Below are 11,861 nucleotides of genomic sequence, written 5' to 3' on the forward strand. Positions count from 1 at the left end.
ACTTCAAAACTGTTTCTAAAATAAATGTAAATTTAAAAATTTTCTGCATAAAGCTTTTACCATCAACTATAGCAGTAAAATTTAATAACCATATTCTGTGAATTTTAACATTAAAACTGTAAAAATATTTAATTATATATACATATATATTTTTCCTTATACGTTTCCTTTAGATCGTCATTTAGGCACAAAAATGACAATTTTCATATAAAAATATATTTTTCCTTCAAATCATCAATAACTTTGTACACGTAATTAAATATGTATAAATATATATTGTAAAAACCACCTTTAGGCCTATTAATCGTAAGTTATGTTTACATCCATAACTGGGTTGTGCGGTCCGAAGACTGGATTTAGTTGGCTGGCCGACCAAACTAAATCAACGTACGTAAACATTAAGTGAGATTTTCCTTATTAAGTCCTGGTCTGGAACCAGGTGTACACAGGAGAAATCTACTAAGATAAATAACCACTCTGTAAATAGTATGGGTGCACTCTGATCCGTTTAAACTTTAAGTTGCGGTAACGAGCATCTGTAACTTTGAACTTCCTTGGCCATAAGGGGTTTTAAAAACATCTTATAATAATTTATGCAATTTAAAATAATATCATAAAAATATCATTTTTACTCATATTTTCATGAAACATGCAACATAAAAATAAATTCATGCCACACAATTTTCATGTTAAATATATATATATATATATATATATATATATATATATATAACCCAAAAATAAATGTAAAAAATATTAAAGATTAAAATTGGTATAGTTAAATATGCGTAAAAATAAATTCAGGGAAATTTTATGAAACTAAGTAACATAATCGAAATTTACTTACAAATAAATTTAGATATAAATTTTAAATGAAAATCTAACATAATCAAATTTACTTATCTCTTCTTTTACCTTGTGCTACGAACACAATGACTATTTCTAAGAAATGAGATAGAAAAGAGTGAGTGAGTGAGAATTTACTCAAAAATTCTCTCTCCATCACTAATTCTTTCACTCACTAATCCTTCTCTTCCTTTGAAAATTTTTGTAAAAAATGAAGGTTGAGAGCTTCCTATTTATAGGAAAATTTTGGGGAAGAAAATAGAATTTGTAAAAGTGTGGGGAGAGGGGTGAAATTATAATTTTTTTTAAAATTAAAGAATATGCATGGGATGAGCTAGGTATGAGTTAAGTATGGGATAGGAATAGAAGTCATGTGGAAGTGCTTGCCACCACTCACATTTAATTAATTTTTAATTAATTACTTAATTAATTAATTAATTAATTTATTTATTTATTTTTTAAAATTTTTTTAAATCATTATTATTATCATTGTTATTATTTTTAAGTTATGTTTTACTATTTTTTTTTTGAAAAACAATTAAATTTGAATTTCGAAAACTCATGTGACCCCACGTGGTCTTGTGGGCCCCACACAACTTTGAGACCCAAATGGGTCCTACGTAACTCCAATAGTTCTCATATGATTTTATGAGTCCTACACAACTTCAAGACTTATGTGGACCCCCCAAACAGCTTCGGGACTCATATGAGCCCCACACTGTCTTGTGAGCCCTGCATAGGATACCTATATTATTATTATTTTATCATATATTTCTACAATTTATGTCATTCAAAACATCATTTTATGTACTTATTTACGCATACAAACAGTGTCTACCCTGTTTATCCTATGAAATTTCATATTGACCAGGCCGACCTCCAGGGAGCGACTGAGCCGCAATGGTCTCTGAGCACTTGCTTAGACAATGTCTTTATTAGGCAATAAACATGGAATCAGAGATCCTAACAGAGAAACACTTTCGTTTTGATATTAACTAAATGACCATTATTATTATTCTACATATATATATATATATATATTGGGTTGTTACATCCCCCCCTCCTTATAAAAATTTCGTCCTCGAAATATAAAAATTAAAATGAGTACCGTGTATAATGCTGTGCTTTTATCCGATCCTGCTATCGTTGAAAAGATGTGAGTATTTTTGGCGTATTTCTGCTTCTAGTTCCCATAATGCTTCCTCAATGTCATGGTTGTGCCAGAGCACTTTTACCAATGAAATATTCTTCGTGCGTAACTCCTGATCCTTCTCGTCTAAAATCTGGATTGGTACTTCTTCATATGATAGAGTGTCACTAATTTTTAATGACTCATAACTTATCACATGAGAAGGGTCTGGAACGTACTTTTTTAACATTGAGACATGGAATACATCATGAATTCTCGATAGTGCAGAAGGTAGGGCAATTCTGTAAGCGATTGGACCAATCTTCTCCAATACTTCAAATGGTGCAATATACCTAGGGCTTAGTTTGACCTTCTTCCCAAACCTCATGATTCTTTTCATTGGAGTGAATTTTAAAAATATATTATCCCCCACTTCAAACTCCAACTCACGCCGACGGGTATTCACATAGTTCCTTTGCCGACTTTGAGCGGTTTTTATGTTGTCCAGGATGAGCTTAATTTTCTCAGAGGTTCTTTGTATAATCTCGGGAACTAAAATTCGTCGTTCGCCAACCTCATCCCAATATAATGGGGATCGGCACTTTCGACCATATAACGCTTCATACAGTGCCATCACTATGCTGGACTGATAACTGTTGTTATAGGCGAACTTAACTAATGATAGATACTGAATCCAACTTCCTTTGAAATCCAGTACACAAACTCTTAACATATCCTCCAATATCTGAATGGTTCTCTCCGATTGTCCATCAGTTTGAGGATGAAATGTCATGCTGAAAGTAAGTTGTGATCCCAAGACTCTTTGCAAACTCTTCCAGAATTGTGATGTGAATCGTGGATCTCGATCTGATACAATAGACACGGGCACGCCATGTAGTCTAACTATCTCTTGAACATACAACTCTGCAAGCTTGGTCATGGAGTAGTTAACTTTGATCGGAATAAAGTGAGCAGTGTTCGTTAGACGATCAATAACCACCCAAATGGCGTTCTGTCCATAGAGTGTTGGAGGTAGCCCAATTACAAAATCCATAGAGATGTGCTCCCATTTCCACTCAGGAATGTGGAGTGGTTGTAGTGGTCCTGCTAGTCTCTGATGTTTAGCCTTTACTTGCTGACAAGTAAGACACTGTTCCACTAATTGTGCAACCTCCCTTTTTCATGTTATTCCACCAAAAAAACTCTCTCAAGTCCCGATACATCTTCGTGCTTCCTGGATGCACTGTATAAAGAGATCGATGAGCTTCTTCCAAGATTGTTCTTTTGATATATTTGTCATTGGGCACACACAATCTAGTTTGGAATCTCAAAATTCCACCGTCAGAGATGTTAAAGTCTCCCTTCAATCCACTCTGTACCTTACCTATTCTTCCATTTGTGTAGCCTTAATCTTTTCCTGTAAGGTCTATTGGATTACCAGATTAGCAATGAGAGCTTGATAATTTCCTTCCACTATTTCCACACCAAATATTTCCAGGTCCATCATGATTTGATGTTGGGTCACCATTGCCGAGACTGACTCATTCATTGACTTTCGACTTAATGCATCTGCTACCACGTTGGCTTTTCCCGGGTGATAGTTGATGATGCAATCATAATTTTTGATTAATTCTAACCATCTTCTCTATCTCATGTTTAATTCCTTTTGCGTGAAGAAGTACTTGAGACTTTTATGGTCTGTGAAAATCTCACACCTTTCACCATACAGATAGTGTCTCCAGATCTTTAATGCAAATACCACAGCTGCCAGTTCCAAATCGTGTGTTGGATAATTCTTCTCGTACTCCTTGAGTTGTCGATAAGCATATACAATGACCTTCCCCTGTTGCATTAATACACACCCGAGCCCTTTCCGAGATGCATCACTGTAAATCACAAAACCATCTTCTCCTGATGGAATTGTCAGCACCGGGGTAGTGATGAGTCATTGCTTTAATTCTTGAAAGTTTTGCTCACATTCATTAGTCTAGTCATACTTCACATTCTTTCTTGTCAATCTCGTTAGAGGACTAGATATTTTAGAAAACCCTTCCACAAATCGATGATAATATCCTGCTAGACCTAAGAAACTCCCAATCTCATGAATATTCTTCAGTCTTGCCCAATCCACTACTGCCTTTATTTTACTTGGGTCCACAGAAATACCATCCTTAGATATCACGTGCCCTAAGAATGCAACTCTTTCTAGCCAGAACTCACATTTCGTAAGTTTGGCATAGAGTTTCTTTTAGTACTCTGAGTACTAGCCTCAAATGGTTCTCATGTTTTTGGGGGCTTTTTGAATAAATCAAAATATCTTCAATGAAGGCCACCACAAATTGATCTAGATATTCACGAAAGACCCTATTCATAAGGTCCATAAATGCAGCAGAAGCATTGGTCAGTCCAAATGGCATGACTAAGAATTCATAGTGACCATATCTCGTTCGGAATGCAGTCTTTGGAACATCTTCTGATTTGATTTTCACTTGATGGTATCCTGATCGGAGGTCAATTTTATAGAAGACTTGTGTTCCTTGGAGTGGATCAAACAAGTCATCTATACGAGGTATTGGGTACTTGTTCTTAATGGTTACTTTATTTATTTCCCGATAATCAATATACATTCTCATCGATCTGTCTTTTTTTTTTAACAAATAGTACCGGTGCTCCCCATGGTGACACGCTGGGTATGATGAATCCTTTTTCCAGCAACTCTTGTAATTGTTCACTCAATTCTTTCAATTCTACCGGTGTCATTCTGGTATGGAGCTTTGGATATTGGTGTCGTCCCTGGTAGTAGGTCGATAACAAACTCGATTTTGCGGTCAGGAGGTAGTCCAGGTAAATCCTCAGGGAATACATTCGAGAATTCCCTTACTATTGGGATATCCTCAAGCTTTAATTTTTCCCTTGGTGCCTCCACCATGCATGCTAGGTACCCTTGACATCCATTCAAGAGTAATCTCTTTGCCTGGATAGCCGACAATATATGTGGTGAAGGGCATAGACAAGTTCCATTGAACTTGTCCAGGAGGTCTAAACACCGCCTCCTTATTATAGCAATTTATACTAGCATAGCTAGAAGCTAGCCAATCCATCCCAAGAATTACATCAAACCCGTGCATACTTAATACTACCAAGTTAGCCGATATTATTCTTTCCTCAACACAAATTGGGTAACCTTTAAGAATTTTTCTACATACTACCAAGGTTACCGTTGGTGTAGCCACAGATAACTCAGTTTCTAATGGCTGAGTCTCTACCCCACATATTTTAACATAAGTTGTAGATATAAGGGAGTGTGTGGCTCTAGAATCAAATAATACTACTGTTTTCTTGGAGAATATGGGAATAATACCTGTCACCACACCATTAGTATTTTCTGCATCTCCTAGAGTGAGGGCATAGACATGCGCCTGAGCGGTGTTCTGTTGATTGTTGTTTCGAGGTGCCTGGTTTCCTCCTCTTTGTTGATTTGGGTTGTAGGAGTTGTTTTGTGGGCATTCTCATTGCATGTGACTAGGTTTACCACACTAATAACAGACCCCTAATCCGGCCCAACACTCACCCCCATGTAGTTTGTTGCATTTTGGACAAGGGGTGCCTTGTGCATTATTTGGATTTCACACTACTTGCACTTGCCCCACATTATTGTTCTTGTTGTTGTTTTTGTATTTGTTGATCCTTTTCCAAGATCCTTGATTTCTATTAGAGTGAAACCCTTATGGCATGAACCTCTTTCTCTGGTCAGATATTTTCGCACTCCTTTGTAGACTTTCTTCTGCTTTCGTTGGTTTGTTTACCAATTGGGAGAAGTCTTCGAGCTCGAATACTGTTACCATTTCATAAATCCTTGAGTTCAAGCCTTCTTCAAATTTTCGGGCTTTCTTTGATTCATCAGGAATCAAATATGATGCAAATCGTGATAATTCAATGAATTTTACTGCATATTGTTGTATGTTCATATTTCCCTATTTTAACTCCAAAAACTCTCTGGCCTTAGCATCTCTAGTGGTTTTGGGGAAAAATCGTTCAAAGAAAACTTTCTTAAAACGCTCCCACATAAGGATTGTTAGATTTGGTCCTTCCTCTAGGAGTAACTTTTTCGAGTTCCACTAGTTTTTGATCTCACCAGTCATTTTATAGGTAGCATATGACACCTTTTGTTCGTCCGTGCAATGAAGAACTTGTAGTATTTCTTCCATTGATTGCATCCAATCTTTTGCAGCAATTGGATCAGTTTTTCCCTCAAAATTCGGAGGGTGCATTCGATTGAACTGTTCCACCGTACAACCTTCATGGGTTGGTGGACCATTCCGTTCCTTGGAGTTCCGCAGAAGTTCTGCCATGACTTGTGCCATATCATGCAACACCAAAGTAGCATTGATGTCTTCTCCATTGCAAGTCCCCACATTATTGTCATTTCCTTCAACACTCACGTTGTTGTTCTTCGGGTCCATTCTGAGGGAAAGGACTAGAGTTATCATAACCTTATCTTTAAAATTTAATCAAAGTTATAGGCAAAAGAAAAACATCTTAATTTACCCGATCTTACCCACATCATGGTTATGTCTATGCTCTGATAAAATTATTTCTTAAAGTCTACAGAACCTATAACATATTGCTCTGATACCAAATGTAATACCCCAACCCCGAAAGATCAAAGATATTTACTTTTTACCATTGATTTACATCAGAAGTAAATAAACTCAATTATTATTAAACTAGAGCGCTAATTAATCATATTACAATCATTTATTTCAAAAGAAAAAAAATTACACAAGCATAAATATCTGGTATCATATTAATTTTTCTAGTCAAGCTTTATTTTTCTATCATATTCTCACCCGCATGCTTGCTATGCCTGATTTTCGATATGTCCTTAAGAGTTATCTGAAATGTAAAAATATGATTGGAGTGAGACGATGCTGAGTAAGTAAATAAAATTATTATTAGTGTGTGACCAAAATGAGCTTTTAAAATTTTGTAAAACAATATTTAATACTATAACTTCAAAATTGTTTCTAAAATAAATGTAAATTTAAAAATTTTCTACATAAAACTTTTATCATCAACTATAACAGTAAAATTTCATAACCATATTTTGTGACTTTTAACATTAAAACTATAAAAATATTTAATTATATATACATATATACTTTTCTTTATACGTTTCCTTTAGATTGTCATTTAGGCACAAAAATTGCCCTTTTCATATAAACATATATTTTTCCTTCAAATCATCAATAACTCTGTACACGTAATTAAATATGTATAAACATATATTGTAAAAACCACCCTTAGGCCTATTAGTCGTAAGTCATGTTTACCCCCATGACTGGGTTGTGCGGTCCGAAGACTGGACTTAACTGGTTGGCCGACCAAACTAAATCAATGTATATAAACATTAAGTGAGATTTTCCTTATTAAGTCCAGGTCCGGAATCAGGTGTGCACTTAGGAGAAATCCACTAACATAAATAACCACTCTGTAAACAGCGTGAGTGCACTCTAATCCATTTAAACTTTAAGTTGCGGTACCGAGCATCTGTAACTTTGAACTTCCTTTGCCATAAGGGGTTTTAAAATCATCTTATTATAATTTATGTAAATTTAAATAATATCGTGAAAATTTCATCTCTACTCATATTTTCATGAAACATGCAACATAGAAATAAACTCATGCCACACGATTTTCGTGTTAATATATATATATATATATATATATATATATGTATATATATTTAATGGAAAGAAATGCTAAAAATTTTCCAAGTGGATTAGAACATTTCTTAACTCAAAAATAAATACAAAAATATTAAAGATTAAAATTGGTATAATTAAATATGAATAAAAATAAATTCAGGGGAATTTTATGAAACTAAGTAACATAATCGAAATTTACTTACAAATAAACTCGGATATAAATTTTAAATGAAAATATAACATAATCAAATTTACTTACCTCTTCTTTTACCTTGTGCTACGAACACAATGACTATCTTTAAGAAATGAGATCGGAAAGAGTGGATGAGTGAAAACTTACTCAAAAATTCTCTCCACACCACTAATTCTTCTCTTCCTTTGAAAATTTTTGTGAAAAATGAACGTTGAGAGCTTCCTATTTATAGGAAAATTTTGGGAAAGAAAATAGAATTTGTAAAAGTATGGGGAGAGGGGTGAAATTATAGTTTTTTTAAAATAAAAGAATGGACATGGGATGGGCTAGGTATGGGTTAAGTATGGGATAGGAATGAAGGTCATGTGGAAGTGCTTGCCACCATTCACATTTAATTAATTTTTAATTAATTAATTAATTTTATTTTTTTAATTTTTTAAAAAATTATTATTATTATCATTGTTATTATTTTTAAGTTATGTTTTAATATTTTTTAAAAAAAAATAATTAAATTTGAATTTCGAAAACTCATGTGTCCCACGTGGTCTTGTGGGCCCCACACAACTTTGAGACTCAAATGGGTCCTACGTAACTCTAATAGTTCTCATACGATTTTATGAGTCCTACGCAACTTCGAGACTTATGTGGACCCCCCCACATGGCTTCGGGACTCATGTGGGCCCCAGACGGTCTTGTGGGCCCCGCATAGGATACCTATATTATTATTATTTTATTATATATTTCTACAATTTATGTCAGTCAAAACATCATTTTATGTACTTATTTACGTATACAAATAGTGTCTACCCTATTTATCTTATGAAATTTTATTTTGACCAGGCCGACCTCCAGGGAGCGACTGAGCCGCAATGGTTTCTGAGCACTCGCTTAGACAAAGTCTTTCTTAGGCATCAAATATGGAATCAAGGATCCTTATAGAGAAATACTTTCGTTTTGATACTAACTAAATGACCATTATTATTATTCTATATATATATATATATATATATATATATATATATATTGGGTTGTTACAACATTAGCCCAACCGCCCTCGCGGTGCATGAAGATGTCGGGGATAAAGCGGAGAGAAGCCACATGTTGGAGTATTCCATCTTGTATTGAGAATATGGAATTAAAAAGATCAGCAGCATACTATCCACATCACATAAAGCCTTTTTAACTTCTATCACTAACTCTCAAGAACCCAAAACTTATAAACAAGCTTTTAGACTTCCCGAATGGCAAGCTGCCATGCAAAATGAATTTAATGCTTTGAAGTTAAATAAAACTTGGGAGCTTGTTACTCTTCCTAACAATAAAAGGCCTATTGGTCGTAAATGGGTATTCAAAGTAAAATATAAAGCTGATGGAACTATAGAGCGACATAAAGTTAGATTGGTGGCCAAAGGGTATACTCAGCAAGAAGGCCTAGATTTCTTTGATACCTTCTCTCCTATGGCCAAAACTACTTCAATTCAATTATTACTTGCTGTAGCTGCAGCCAAACAATGGCATCTCCATCAACTAGATGTCAATAATGCATTTCTGCATGATGATTTACATGAAGAGGTATATATGGACTTGCCTCTTGGATTGGCTGTCCACGGAGAACAGAAAGTTTGTCGTCTTTTCCTATGGTTTTGTTCAAGGTAATTCTGATTGTTCTTTGTTCATTAAGAAATCTGCCAGTTCCTTTATGGCCTTATTAGTTTATGTGGATGATGTGCTCTTGGCAAGTGATAGTATTCCGGATATTGAAAGGTTGAAGTCTTTTTTAGATGCAAAATTCACTATTAAAGACTTAGGCCAGCTGAAATACTTTCTTGGCTTAGAAGTTGCGAGGTCCAAAGCTGGTATATCTTTATGCCAACGAAAGTACATATTTGATTTACTTGCTGACACTGGTTTAACTGGTTCAAAACTTGCTGCCTTCCCTATGGAATCTACTCTCAAGTTATCTGCAAATGAATTTATACGAAGATCCATCAGGCTATCAAAAACTTATTGGTCGCTTACTTTACTTAACTCTCATCAGGCCTAACTTAGCCTACTCTGTGATGACCCGAAGAATAATAGTATTTAAATAATGATTAGAGGATGTAAAATGGAGACAGTAACAGAAGAAGGAAGTCGACTTGACGACATTGCACTTTGGAAGGAATAACCGAGAGAAGTTATCAGAGCCTCATCGACGAACACAGGGGATTCGTCGACGAGGGTATAAGAGGACCTCGTCGACAAAGGCAAGATTCGTCGACGAGGAAATACCGAGAGAGGTTTTGAAGCAGTCTGAATTTCGTCAACGAGGAGTGGATTTTGTCGACGAAATTTTTAAAGGACTCGTCGACGAGATGACGTGGCTGATCGACGAATCTAGTCCTATAAATATCAAAAATTCGGATTTTTACTTCAAAATTAAGAAATCTCTCTCTCTCTCTCTCTCTCTCTCTCTCTCTCTCTCTCTCTCTCTCTCTCTCTCTCTCTCTCTCCCTTCGACTCCCTCCTCTTCCCCCTTCAATTTTGGGCCGGATTTTTGCTGGATCGACGATCAGAAGCCACCACGACGCTCTTGGAAAAGTTCTCTCCAAATCTGCCGGAGCGGATCATTGGTGAAAGCAAATTGGAAATCATCCCTGAGTTGAGGTAAAACTTTTTAAGCCAAATTTGGTCCTATGATAGTTATAGGAAATGATATACACGTGAAAATACTAAAGTTTAGTACTGAAAGTTTTCATTTTCAAGGTATTGATTAGGAAATTCTATGGGTGTGAGACCAGAGTTTATAGGGGCTTTTCTCAGTAGTCAGGTAAGGGAATAAACTAAAGCAGTTATTTTCCATGCAAAATATTATTATGTATGAGTAAATTTACTTTCAGAAAGGCATGTATTATATCTATACTTTACGAAAGAAATAGTACTTTTGGGAAAAATACTGCTAATATGTTGAAATGAATATGTATGTATGAGATGTCAAAAACTATGATTTTAGAATACAATGTATGTTTTTATACAGCAAATGTGTGGCATGAATATTATTTTACGTGGAACAATATCATGATATGATAATGTTATAAATGAAATATGTTTTGAGAAATTATGAAAGAATACAATACATTATGATGTTGAAAATACATGATAAATTGATTGTTTTCAGAATGATATACATATATGTATGATTTCAGCGCGAGACCGTATTTATGTATGATTTCGGCGTGAGACCGTATTTATGTATGATTTCGGCGTGAGGCCGTATATATAAAATTGTGAAAGATGCTATATTATCATGTATTATATGATATCAGAACCCGGATGTTAGTTTAGTTCAGTTCAGGAGCTCGGTATCGTAACTATATAAATCAGATATCTATATTCAGACTTGTGCTAACCACCCCACGAGGGGGTGGGAGATGGATAGTCAATGTGGCTTTTAGTGTAGAGTTGTAGACGTCCACTTGGTAGTCCGGACCAGGGTGAGGCGGGTCATCGTACTTACGGACATTTTTGACTCGGCAGTGGTCGACCAGCCATTGTCGGGTCCTGCATTCGGGCTGCACAACCCTTCATGGGGGGTAATACATGACATCAATTAGCTATTCATCCTGGGTATGTTTTCAGTATTACTAGTTATAACAGACGCTTTATGTATGATATGAATTATTAGCAAATATGAAAATATATGATTATTCAGTACGATATGACGAATGTTTACATAAATATGAAATGTATTGTATATGTATAATTGCCTTAAATGTTCATGTTGCCACATAGCTGTATTTAGTTTATTTTCCCTTACTGAGAAGTGTCTCACCCCCGAATGTAATTAATTTTTCAGGAGACCCTAAGAGATCGGTGGGTCGTGGCCGCCGTTGAGCTTATTAAGTTACCCCACTAGGAGGGTAAGATTTTGTACTAGGATCAGGATTATTTTTATTGTATGATCCTAGGGTTATTTTGATGTCTTGGAGATTGTATATAAATACAG

This window comes from Malania oleifera, chromosome 3, assembly GCF_029873635.1.
Source record: "Malania oleifera isolate guangnan ecotype guangnan chromosome 3, ASM2987363v1, whole genome shotgun sequence".
Lineage (NCBI taxonomy): Eukaryota > Viridiplantae > Streptophyta > Magnoliopsida > Santalales > Ximeniaceae > Malania > Malania oleifera.